Here is a 14,594-nt window from a genome sequence, read left to right on the forward strand (position 1 = left end):
GAAAGAATCCATCTTGGGCCTTGGTTTTTATTTCGTCTGCATCTTAATGTCAAGTTGCTAAAGGGCAGAAGATATCTCCTAGCTGTTTTGTCCTTACCGAAGGCCACAGAGACTTTGATTAAATACTTAGTGAAAAAAAAAAAAAGTTTTTATGTGTGTTTAGACTTCATTTAAACCTATTTCCTGATAAATGGTGGAGGGGTCTCCTTGGTATCCTGGTTTTCTATTTAGAATAAGGGTTGGTAGCTGTAGGATGAGGGCTGCAGAAGAAACAAGCTTCTGAAATGTTATGACAGATACAAATTATTGTTTCTTTTCATTCTTTTCTTTGCCAAATAAAACAAAAAATCCCACACCCTTCTGGAGATGTATATTGTTAAGGCAGGAACCTATGCAGCTGTCTCACTAGATATCTTCAATCAAATTCAATAAAAAATGAGTTATGTGAACTCATATCTCTGCCTTACCCATTGAGATGCCAAAGCCGGGGTGAATGAGTGTATGATTTGAGAGGCCATGTTTTAGAGATAAAAACAGATCTTTCTGAGAGCTAAGTTTGCAGATAGATATCTAGGCAGAACATGAACAAGCACATTAATGAAATAAAATCAAGCTTGACTAGAAGAAGCAAGTTTCTGTCTCAGGAAAGGCTTTGTTTGTAGTGTAGTTGTCAGTTCCTTTGAAATAATGGGGCTACACTCACTGGCACTAATAAGCAAGGCCAGAGGAATTTCAGATCGAAAAATAAATGAAGCAGAGCAAAGTAGGACAAAAGTGTTGCCAAGCGCTCTCCTTTCAAACACACAAGGATGTGTCAGCGTAAGAATAATGTGTTCAGATCTGCTCAGCAATACCAGGAACACCAACTGCAGGTTTGATCAGAGATGGAGAAATTTGCCTTACTCAGATATTTGTGTCTTTATAAAATAATGACTGAGGCAGTTGGCTAACATTAGGTGAAGGTTTCTCAGGCTCTCTTGATTTTCATGGGCTCCTAAATGTGTTACAAACCTCTTCATAATGGAGGATGTAACAGTAAATGACTCACATATGAATTTCTTATGTTGTCAATTGCTGCTTTTCAAAGACAGCCTGCTTGTTACTATAGTGGCAGATATACAAAAGTCTGTGGGGTTGGTTTTGTTGTGGGTTAAGGTTTTTTTTTTCCTTATGTGTGGAATTTTTCTGCCTATATCCATTGCTAAACATAGATAGTATATTTACATTGGAAACAAGAAATCTAAAGAGAGTGCTCAGAAGATAGATATGAATGTGTTGGGTTTTACCTGAGAATATTGGAGAAAACTTACAGTTTCCAAAGTTTCTGAACATTTATCTGTGCGTGTTTGCTTGCAGGAGTCCACTACACCACATGCACACAATGCTGTCCAAGTTTGGACTGTACAATAAATTTCAATGTACTAACAGTTGGTGTTTTATTTGTGGCTACACCCTTTATTTCCAAGTGCACAGCAATTCAGCTTCAGGGTAAGAAAAGTTGTCTTCCTTCACTTCCTGCTGGTAAAAGTTCATGGATTCCAGATAATGAAATAGCTTCCCTGTAGACCTGGATCTTTCTTGGTTGTTTTCTGCAGCTAAGGGAAGCACAGCAAGGCCCTACCAATCATTTCTGTGCTTGATCTGGAAATTCTCTCTCACAGAGAGGAAATAACACAGTTTTTCTTGTTAGGCCAAATGAAATCAGCTGCCAGGAGAAGGCAGAATGAAGGACCCTGTGGATAGCAGTCTCTCTGAGACAGCTCTTTCTCCCTAGTATTCTTTCAAATTTCTTTTGTTAGTTTGTAATGGTCAAAAAAACCAAACCAAACCAAAACAAAACAAAAAACAAACAAACAAAACAAAAAACAAACAAACAAAACAAAAAAACCCAAAACAAACAAAAAACCCAAACAAACAAAAAAAACCCCACCCACAGCTGTCAACATCAGGACATAATCAAAACTGTCCATTTTACTCTGAACACTGAGGCAGCAAGTTCTAAAAGGCTTATCCCAGAGACGCAGGATTTGTACAGCACAGCAGAAGCCATGAGGATTGCTCATGTAAGCTGTTGTGTGGGTGTCTATTCCTCTGTGCATAATGGTCTTATAGTCAAGATCACTAGAAAGATTTAACTATGCTGGATTAACACACACACACACAAAAATATAGCTTGGAAATGCTTAGAGTGTGTTGTTTGTGATTGTACATTTTTGCTCAAACATAGGCCTTGTAGAACCAGTACCTCTTATACTCACCTTGCAAAGTGTAAAGATTTCTGTTGGGAACATATTCAACCCCCAGCAAACCAGGATGCCTTGTTGTAATCAAGCCTCTACTGAACAATACTTAATTTATAAGAATGTGGAACTCATTATAGCTAAACTCTAATAAATTACTGTCTTTTTTGTTTGTTTGTTTTTCTTTTCAGAGGAGAGAAATACTGAATAGGGAGAAAAAGTGTAGATCTGGAACAGCATTTTGTTTCTTTAAAATTGTTATTAATCTGAAATGATTTTCCATTTACTGTAATTTGCTCAGTGATCAGAGGAAGAATGTATTAATTTTTCATTGCATTTGTTTTCCTGGAAAATCTGGTGATTACTATTATTAGGATTATGGACTGAGTCATTTTTCCTTGTAATACAAGCTTTCACAGGTCCAATTGGTTGTGTATTAACAAAACAAATAAGCACTAGAATTTTTTTTTTCTGAGCTCAGCTAAGAGTATAGACAGATTTATGGGCCTTACTTTTTCTTAGAGGCTGTTGTGATTTGGTCAGTTCCCTTTTGTAGGATAGCTATAAGAACTTACTTTTTCTTTCCTGTAAGAGAGAAAAATTTTGAGACTTAGCATTGCCTTCCTTGTATGTTTTGTATGTATTTGTTAAAGAGATAAAATTCTCACACTGCATCCTGGCTTCTGCACATTGTAATACCTTGGTCTTTCCTTAATTTATCTGGAAGGTATGTAAACGTGATATTGGCATTCGGTTTCCTTCATAAAAATTACAAGTAGTGTTGTTTCATCTGCATTTTGAATACCTCTCTTTTTTTTCAGGGTGAGTTACTAAAACCTGAGAATCTCAGTCTGCACATCTTCCAACTCCATGTGAAAGAATGACTCCTCAGTTTCCTTACTGCTTTGTAATGGAGTGGGGTTTGTCCCTCATCAATTTCCTTACTTTGAAAACTGCAAAGCAAGACTTTCTGTGCTAATAGGTCCTACTGGATAATTTGAATTTCTGAACACTAGTTTATCATAGCTCTTATGCTATAGCAGCAAAACACAAATGTGATTTCAAAGCCAGACCAGGGATATCAATGGTGAAACAGTACTGCAAACAAATGTCTCATGCCCTATCCAATGAATATTTCAGTGTTCAATGTCACCTATTGGTTGTATATAGTTAACTAAAAACCAAAAAAATCATCCTAATATTCCAAGGGTATGTAGCCATAAAAATGACCAAAGAATTGCTAGAATTGAATGCTGTATGTAGAACCTACCTGCAGGAAAGCTTTACTTTATATAGTAATTTAGACATTGACAGCCTAAGATTTAGGATAAGCCATTCTTGAGTTTTGCAGTGTTTTCAAAGTAATAAAATTATGCTCATATATTTCTCGAGTTTCACAAAAGTCAGTTAGTCTTGTTTTCTTGCTTCTGGATATCCAAGTTAAAAATTAATAGGTATGGACTAGGAACAAGCATTCTTGATTTTTATTTACAATATTCAGGGATTTTCTGATATTTAAGAGATTAAAATGATTTGTAGCTCTCTATATATAAAGTTCACTGTGTACTTGAGGTTTTCTATACAAATTTTATTTGTACTGTAATGTAATTACAACTATAAAAAGGCAGAATTATTTATATTAATAGTAGAACAGCAGCACTCATTTCTTTCTTAGATTATGTTGATGTCTCAGACATTTTTAAAAGATATTATATATATATGCTCTACAAATTTATTTATGCATTTCTCAACATATTTTCTTTTTTTGTGGACATTTTAGGGTAAAGATAAATTCACTTAATAACTCTGTGTGCCTTCATTTAAAAAATATTGACTATTTGTCTTCTGAATAATTGCCTTATTGGTGATTACCTACAAAAAAAATTTACAGCTCTGCACAGTGAATAGATCGGTAGTAAAAAATTATATGCTAAATAATTTATTTTTTCAATCTCCCAATCTAGGAGAAATGATCTTGCTTTAAAAACAAACCAGAAATACATATAGCAGAGCACTATAAAATCAGTATCATTTTTTTTTCTAGAATAAGTCTTTATAAATATAGCTACAGTGACATGCTTACAGCTCAGTAAGTTGATCATTCACGACACTCACTCTATCACAAGTGACGATAAAAGATAGTTAGCTTCACACAATCAACCATGTGCATTGAACCAATACTTACAATGTGATAAAGAGAAATATTGTTCATGTAAGTTGAAGATATTATAAGTCGTTTTGTATTCATACAAAATCTTTTTTATAGAAACTAGCCTAATAACTCTTATATTTGCCATCTATGAGATGTCTTTACATAAGCCAAACTTCAAGAAATACCCTTATTGAAGTGCTACAACTACAGATACCAATGGATTTTATCTATCTTCTGGATTTTATGATTCAAAATCCATATCTTAGGTGGAGCCCTGGGTGGGTTTGAAGGCAAAGTTTTAAAGGGGGGAGGTGTGAATGGGAAAATTAGGAAATTTCTTTGCGTTAAATGCCTTGACTTGGCAGTTAGGGAAAAAAGCAAGCAGGTGGAATGCTGTTCTGAACAGATCAAGAGCATTTTGAGAACTGATCCAAGTCACAAAATCTGTACATATATCAAGAGAAAACACTTTTGATGTTTTTTATAGATATATTGTTTGGAATAATAATAATAACATCCATATAATACTATTCATTATCATATTATAGCCTGCAAAAAGGGAATGACAGCATGACCATGGTTACTAAACATGCTGGATAAATGCTTTTCAAATTGCTTCACAGGACCTGTTGATGACTTCTGCTTGCCTTTCATTCATCATTGTGTAGCCTTTACCAACCTAGATAAGAGAGGGCATGTTCTCATCAAATTATATGAAGTTATCCTCACAGTAACAAGAGCAAACTGCCGTGTAAGTCTCTTAAACAATCCGGCTGGTGTAATACTTTTCCTGGAGTCTTGCTGAACGCTTACCAACATTTAGTTGATAGTGCAGGCAAAGGTTCAGAAAGCAGGAAGCCCTAGTGAGGCAGAGCACAGCTCCATCTCTTCATATCCTGCTTTTAATTAGAAGGTTCATTTATGTATTCTATTTAAATAATGTTTCAAACTCTAGTGAGGTCTCAGATGCTTTTAGATGTTTAACCTCTGTAGTCAAGTGTCCCATGTGATTTTCATTTCTGTTAGTTTTTCTAGTCCAATTTTGAACCATACTGTCAGCTTCTACTACATTATCTGGGACAGAGTTCCACATCTTAACTATGTATTGACTTCCCCTTGTTTTGGACTGTGTGCCTGTTGTGTGTGCTGACTCCTAATACCTGTGTTTGGAAGCACATTGAACATTCCATTCATATTCAACCTCTTTATAATTGTTATTCCTACACAATTTCTCGCTCAGTCCTGTATCTTGCAGCCTCAAGAAGCCCCATGTATCCAGGTTTTCTTTATATGAACTGTTAATATCTTTTCTCACCATTGCTGACCATTTGTCCTCTGAGAGGACTAACAACACACATATTTTTCAAGATTTGACGTATGATGGATCTTCACAGTGGTAGAATGACATTTTCTCTCTATTTGCCTATTTATTTTTTTCTAGTAGCTTGTAACATTACATATTTTCACCTGTATTGAACTTAGGTTTTCTTGTCATTTGACTGCATAGCTCCAAAAACATTCTCTTTCTTGATATTCCAGAAACTCTGAGCACATCATTGCACATTTCAGTCTGAGATTGGGTTTTGCTTTATTTTTTTTTCTCTGCAGTGTGTTGCAGAGACCTCCTGTTTTTGTCCATAAAGTACCATGAATGTCATTATTGCAATTCTTTGCAATCAGCATTTGCCTGCTCTATTGTGATTGGTGTTATATGCTAACAGCCTTTGCTACTTCCCTGATTGTTCCATATCAGTTAGGAACTTAATATTGAGAACACCTCATGTGATTCCACCAATGTCTTTCCTGTGTCATGGAAAATTATATTTTTTTTTCTGTGACTTATCTTTCAACCTGTTTAATCCCTGTGAAATCTTGTTATTCCTTGGCCATTTTGCTTCTTCAATAATTATTGATGATAAATCATGTTGAAAACTACTTGGAAGTCCGACTAGACTGTAGCAAGTCCATCTCGCTTATTCATGCACTGGCTTTTTCAAGGAACTCTGTCAGGTCTTTGATGTCTTTGATGTGTCTTACAAAAAACATGTTGACTTATTCTCAGTGTATAGTATCCATACACTGAATTCTGTTTCTTATTATAGTTTCTAACAATTTCCTGGCAAAGGCATCAAAGATAATGGTCAGTGGTTTCACAGAACTACAGGAAAAAAAAGCTTAACAGATGTCATCCTCCATCCTGCTGGTGCTTGAAAAGAATTAAGAGAGAGGTTTTGCACCAAAGCAGTAGCTCATTGTTTCAAACTCAGATTTTTCTAGAAGTGTCAGCTGAATATGCAATAGGCATTTATTAGTCCCTATGCTTCTTCTATCAACTTTGAGTTTTTTTCTTCTTTCGTTTATTCCATCTTTTTTACTCCTTGTGATATTGTGCATCTGCCTATGCTACAAGTTCTCCAAATAACAAAGCTCCAACTGGGTTTCTAATATGTTACATTGAAAAAAGGAAAAATTAAACAGTTTAAGATATATGAATCCAAGAAAAAATAACTAAAATCACAATCATAATAAACAAAGCAAGAGAAGATGAAAATCAACAGGCCATGGTTTATGTCCCAGATATAGACTTAACTAATAAAGAAAAAAATCCTCTGCAATTTGGATGCCCCTAATTTGAAACTGCTACCACTAAAAAAGCTTCTTAAAAACAATGGTAAATAAGCTTTCAAATCCCAGCTGTCACATCCACCTCCCTCTGAGGGATCACACCTTCTGTATACCATTCCAGGAAGAATCATTAGATAACTCACAAGGAAAGACCTGGCTGATATGCTGGAATGATGCTGGCTAAATCTCACATCCGTGAATTGAACGTGGAACCTCTCCTGTCTAATTCCAATCTTACCACCTTTTTCAACCTTCTTATATTTTCCTTCTTTCCTATTTATTTGTTTTCTGTTTAATTGCATCGAATACATTCAGTCAAAACTACTGTACGCTGTGACCAGAAAACAGCTACACATTCCATCACAACCAACCTGACATGGATACAATTTTCCTTATGGCTGCTGAAGTGAGAAGAAGCTGGTGGCTGCCTCTCCAAACAGCAAGGCTACAAACAGTAGTGAGCATCACAGACACAAAAGGCATTTTGCTTGTAATTTTATTTTGTTTCCTGCACTTTCCTGTATATTTTTCTTCACAGAAACTTTTTTTTTTTCACCACAAATCCGGTTCATTTCACCTTACTTTGCCTTAAAAAGGACAGTTGTTTTCCTCTTTACCTCTAGTATACCATCAAACTGTTTTCCCTTGGCAATTTCTCAGAAATAGTGAAGGAAAGAAATCAAAAGACACTGTCAAAATGAAGACTAAAATATCTTGTATTTCAATCTTTAATTATTTCTCATATATTTCACTGTACTCTAAGAAGAACCTAGCATGCTGAGACCTGTATTAAAATACGTGAATTTTAACAGACCATTGTTGAATGTCAGGGTTGTCTTTACACCTTTGTTTGACACCCTGGGCTCAAGTATTTCATCAAAGTCTAGAGAGTTCCTCACACCCTTCTTTACTCTGGACAGAAATCTCACTTCATTGTCAAGAAACAAACATTTAAGGGCTGACTGTCTTCAGCAGCTGCTGCTGGTTTAGATTTGACTCTGTCACTCATTTAGAACAGAAGTTATGGACACAGGAAGCAATATTCTGTGAAGGAAATGTGCCCTTGAGGAGGCCTAGGTTGGATATTGTAGGAAGGTTTCTCAGGGAACTCACAACCTAATTAGAGTAAGGCAAGCCAGAATCAAAAGCATAACAAACAGGTGGAGAGTAAGAATGAAAAAAAAAACACATCAAGAGCATATTTGTTTTCCTGCTAGACTTATTGGAATTCTGAAATAAATGACAGCTTATGTGCTGGAGTGAGTGCAAGCAGCTGTTCTGTTAATTTTACTTCTTCCCATGTGTGATAGTCCTAACAGTATTGCATTGGAAACACAAGGGGTAGAGGCAGGAATGTCAGAGAAAACACTTCTTTTTTCCCTGTTGTTCTTTTGTCCCTGTTAAAGAAGTATCATGAAATGCTTTACCATTTCCTCCACTGACAGAAGGGAAAATGGAATCTAAATGTAGAAGTAAAATGAAGTATGTGCTATTGCTTAGTTAGATGTTCTTACTGTCCAAAGTTTAAAAATTACAGGATTAAGGAGATTTGAATACTTTACATGAGATTTTTTTCTTCTTTAATTGGGATTTTTGGAGACCTATAAGGTTCTGTATCATGATAGTAATTCACAATATAAATGTATTTTATATTTTAAATTAATTTTATAGTTTAAAGACTTATGATGCAGAAAAAATACTCATTTTATGGAAGGAGGACACATGTAGACAGTGGATAAGTAAATTTCTCAGTCTGAGATGAAAGCTGGATATACAGATAAGGAATATGCTCAGGAGACCGTGGGTCTTAAAACTGTTGTCCTAATCACTTGTCCATAAGCAATTCTCTGTGCATAAGACAGTACAAGATTAAAAATGGCTGAACTGGACCAAGTCCCTGACTGGTTGCCTTTACAGTGTGCAGCAGTAGGCACTGTGTATAGTAGTTTCCTAAACACTTACACAGTTTTGCACTCTTTGTGTTTCAAGGTATTTTATAATTGTTGTAATCTGTAGCCCCAAAATTTGTCTTTGTATTTAATGCTACTCAGTGCAGTTTTCTTCCAAAACTTAGTCTAATCAACCCCGAAATAATTGAAATACCATGTAAAGATGACTTAAAAATTTAAACATACATTTCTTTTTGGACAAAGTACCTTTATGTAATCTAACACTTCACTACTTATTACTCCAGAAAATAGCTGTGAATAATTTAATATTCACTATTTCCAAGTCGGTTAAAATTCTGTTAATAAAAATAATATGCCTCCTTGGCTCTCCTTTGTCCAGTTAGAGTTCTTTTATTTGCAATTGTACAAAACCAGTACAGTTGCTCTCCTCTGTTTCTGCTCCAGTCCCGCTACATCCTTCCTGTGCCAGGGGAGCCAGCCCTGCACTCAGTATGCATGGTGTGACCACATAGTGGGTTTATTGTGGTAGTTTATGCTGGTTTATGCTCCACTGCATTCCTAATAATCCCTATTAGTCTGTTTGATCTTTTTTTCTTTTCCTTACTTTTTTTTTTTTTCAAATAATGAAAATACAGGAGATATAAGGAAGAAAACAAGCAAGGAACCCCACCATGTTTTGTCATTTAAAAGGATTCATGATACTTAGATCATCTCTCTTTTTTTGTTTGTTTGTTTTGGTTTGGTTTGGTTTTTTTTGTTTGTTTTGTTGTTTCTTTTTTCCTTGAAGTACTATGTTTGGTATTTGTTCCAAGTAAGGACAAAAAATAATATACAATGACTTCTTAAGAAAGAGAAATTTAAAAACATCAATTTCTTTCTAGGATCTCTCATGTATTCTCCTTCATTGTGAGTGAAGTGAGCTGCACAGAAGTCTGTACCTTAGACCAGGACAATTTAGAGAATGTGAAAAGGATAAAAAGTCAGCTTAGCATGCATTGGAAGCTTCCATTGAAATTAACTTATTCTGGTAAAGCAACCTCACTTTTAAAATTCTTTATTTTCTAAAAGAAAATACTTGTGGGAAAAATACTGCACTAATTATTTTTTTTTAACTAAGCACTGTAAAATATTTAAGCATATTTTCTATATGATATGTTTGATAAGTGAAATGTCTCAATAATGTGCAACATTAGAGTAGACTAGACTAGATTAGGCCAGGCTAGGCTAGGCTAGGCTAGAATGAACTGTTGAGTTGGAAGGAACCTACAGTGGTCATCTAATCCAACTGCCCAAACTCTTCAGAACTGACTAAAAGTCTAGGAAGCCTATTCTGCTGGTTGACCATCCCCTTGGTAAAGAAATGTTTCTTCATGTCAAATCTGACCTTTCCCTTCTGCAATTTTGAACTGTTCCCACACGTCCTGTCACTGGATACCAGGGAGAAGAGGTCAGCACCTCCCTCTCAACTTATCCTTCTCAGGAAGCTATAGAGGACAATGAAGTTGCCACTTAGCCTCCTTCTTTACAAATAGACCAGCATAAAGTGCTCAGACACTTCTCAGAGGACATTTGTTTCAACTTTTTCACCAGGTCTGTTTTCCTCCTCTGGAGGCATTCAAGTGCTTTAACAGCTTTTTAAAATTCTGAGGACCCAGTGCTGCACACAGTACTCAGAATGAGGCATTCTACATCCACACTAAATACGTCAGCTTTAAAAATTATAGTTTTTAAAAGCTAATGTGATACTGGAAATGCTTCCGGTAAAGCCAGAAGCTCTGGTTCAGGAAAGAAAATAGAGTAGCTCCTAATCTGTTATGCAGATGTTGCCCTGAGCTCTACCTGCTTGAAGGTGGTACCAAGTATCTGCACACCTTCCAGCTCACGAAAAGCCAGATGGGGCTCTCTACTGAGATCCTTTCTATCTCTCATTATATATTGTATCTTTCTGAACTTCCTAAATCAGCTTTTATTTCTGTATAGAACCTGACACTGAAGAAATTTTCAGGGAAGAGAGCAACATACTGTAATTAATACAACTGTTCTGCTACTTACCCACTGTGTGCCCATTAAAGACTCGGTTAATCCCTCTCAGCAGCGTAATTTCCTATATAAAGTGCATCAAATTGACTGCCCCACACAGTTAGTGGTTCAGAATGTCTTTGAGATAATCTGATGAAAGGTGAAACTGAAGAAGAAAGGATTGGTTTTATTAGCAGTAATGTTGCAATTACTTCATTATCCTTCTTAAGAAAGAGCTTTAAATTGTTCTTGTCGTAGGAGTCGCACTTCCACGCAGATACAAGTGAGTTGTAACTATTCTGGTCTGCAGCACCTATGTGAATTACATCAAATGAACAGGGGAAAAAATAAGTAGGACCTGGTTGTTATTTCAGGAAAATGCTCATTTTCTCAAACATCAGATGATAACAAAAATGTCACCTTCTATAAATATTTTTCTAAAATTTTTCTCTTTTTCAAAGTTCTTTATTTAAGCTGTCTTCTGCAGCTCTTTATTCTGAGCTAATTGTTTTAATGATGGTTAATAATTAACTGAATTTTCAAGTTAAGGTATGCTATACTTTTATTCTATATATATTTTGCATATAAATATTTTTAATATAGAAATTATGCATGACTAATTTTTGCAAACACTGAGTCAGACAGAGTACATCTGTCTGAATGAATTAAATATTTTTCTTTATACTGCATCTTGGTAAAATTTCATTATGATGCAGATTATCATCCTATCTGCAATTAATGATGGGATTCTGTGAGAAGATCTTCTGTGCTACCAAAGCTCTTTGTAAATATTTCTGGTAGCTGTTAATCTTACTGCCAAAGATGAAGCAAGAAAAAAAATCCAAAACCAAAACCTGTGTATCTCCAGGGGCACTTCAACCTGATCTTCTACTGCAGCCTTCTGCTCAAACAGTATCACTGCATGAAAATATGTTGCATGCTTATATACTTTTCTGGATTCTAATATAAGAGTTAAAAAATGTTCTTATTTGACTGTCGATATTTGAAGAAAATTCAGAGATCAATATCTTTTGTAATCTGGTTCAGCTGATAAGAAGCATACTGGGAACTATGAAGTACATAAAAGCAGATTATTTGTTTATATAATGAAGCAGATTATTCAAAATAAAAATCTAAATTTTAGAAAATAAAAGTCTTGAACTACTGGAAACTAATTCTCTGTGATAGAAGGTCTTTCTCCAAGGTGCCTGATGATATTTGCTTTCTCTGTTAGCCGCAGAGCATTACCCTTCTATTTCCATCCTTGATGCTGATTTTAGTCCCTTAATCTTTTTTAGAAATCATCGCTAATCACAGCCCAGATGGGCATACACAATCTTATTTCAATAAACTGGTAAGCAATTTAAATACAATAATACAGAATTCAGAGTGAACAGCACACTGAACTCTTCCAGCCCTTCTGGGTGGTTAGTAGGTGGCTGAGGTTCAAATTTTTCCAAGAAGATTGATTTAGGGATTAAAGGTTAAAATATTATTTTTGTCTACAGATATTTGCAACTCTGCAAAAAGGTTTCTGCAACTTTTTGGTTGTAGAACTGTGATGAAAGAGGGAAAGTCTATAAATTTGATGGGAATTTTTAGTTAAAGTCTAATATATAATGCACACAGGCCACAGGAGAAGCTGCTAATCAATTTATTCTGAGTATCTCACCAATTTCCTCCTTCCCAGTCATCTTGGGCTATGGCTCATTGATTGTATCTCCCTTGGGTCCTTGCCAGCCTTGCTCTCCAACCTGTGATGAATTGTCAGTGCGTCTTTGCTAGCTGCCATCAAGACCATGCCCAGATAATGTCTTAAAAAAACTATTATAACATGTTTGGTTTGAAAAATCATCCATCTCAATAGTGACTAATAAGAGCCCATCACTCTACCTGGCTGAAGTGTCCTCTGTCAAACCTCCTACTTCATTCAGTGGTCAAAGCACATTTACATGTATGTGGAACAATCTGCTGCAATATATGTAATCAGATGTCCAGTAAACTCCATGAAGAAAATAAATTTCATCATAGTTAAGTCACAAAATAGAAATTTGTTAATATTCTGTGATTTTGTCAAACCGGCATGGTGAATACAGCTACTCTATCACTTCCAGTCCATGAAACTGATTGACATATTATATTAGAAACAAAACAAAAACTGAAAGATTTTTCCCCTTCTGACATGGTAGATATTAATGAAAGTCATTCCGGGGGTAATGCGTGAATGTGACAAAGAGTATCCAGAAAGGCTTTCTTTTATTGATCATACAAACCATAATATAGAATATATCTCTCACTAGCAGCTTACATAACACTGTATCTAAATGCAGTATGTTTGACCATTTCTGAAATACTTTGGTTTTTTGCCTTGTCTTTAAAAGAGGAGTTTAGTCCAAGTTGCATGTATGATTTTGAATGATTTATAGGAAGATTTTGCTTAAGCTTGTCAAGCATGTTATGTCATTACACCACCATAAATACTTAGAGTGGATCAAAGGTTCATCAAAGAATTTTACTGGAAATGTTAAAAAAATAAATAAAATATTCATTGGAAGATAAACAAAACAGTTAACTTTCCTGCAAACTGTTTTCAAGATTGGAGAAGTCATGTGTAACTACAAACAAGCCATGTGAAGGATATCAGAAGCATCATGTCACACACATACTTGTTGTAGACATCAATAGTGAAGGAGACCCACAGTATTTTCTGATTGCATCTGAAGCTGAAGTCATATTTCAGTACCTAGACCTTAGAACAGCATCACTGCCTAATCACCAAAATTCCAAAAGACTTTTGCTTTTTTTTATTTTTCAGTGCTACCACATCAATGAAACAGTCATGACTGAAATAATTTCAGACAGTAGAATCATTAAATAATGTATTTAGGGTATGGTTAATATGCAAAATTTAAAAATAGCCCTAAGTTTGTTTTTTTATTTTAATATATATTTAATTAAACCTAGTTGTAAAAATGTGAAATACTAAAAATCTAAAAGGGATTGTCTGGAATAAGATCAGTTGCATAAGTATTAAGGAGAGACATATTTCCATTTTAAAATAAATTACTTACACAGAAAACCTCAAAATACTCCTTTGATTTGTTGTAGGTAAGCCTCAGCATTACTATTATGCTTTCCAGTGGAAATATAAAAGCACATACTGTAACTCTGAATAACATACATTTTCTTGTTAGTTTAGCTAGCATAATCAAGAAAGTTTTATTTTAATTAACTTGAGATTCAGAAGGATTTGAGGATTTTCAGCATTACACTACCTCTGTGTTCCTGTAGAAACAGCATCTTTTACCATGCTCATTCTGTAAAAACGAATATGATTTAATCCCTCTAGAATTTTCTTCTTTGATTATCATGAGTATTAGCATGTTCTTTAGAATTATGTGACATCATTTCACATTCAGAGGCATGTTGAAAGTAGGTGAGAAAATGAAGACACTTCACTGCTTATATGGATGATTATACTGCAAGAATTACATATTAATAACACTAATCTGTTTTACAGTAGCACCTGGAAGCCCTTTCTGAAATTACTGCCTTACTGTGTTCACAGACAAAAGATGATTCTACCCATTAGCACCCTGCAGTCTCAACACCTAAGACTGAAAAATGCTAGGAGAAATCAAAGATTAA

Source organism: Passer montanus, unplaced genomic scaffold (genome assembly GCF_014805655.1).
Source record: "Passer montanus isolate IOZ18808 unplaced genomic scaffold, ASM1480565v1 scaffold31, whole genome shotgun sequence".
Lineage (NCBI taxonomy): Eukaryota > Metazoa > Chordata > Aves > Passeriformes > Passeridae > Passer > Passer montanus.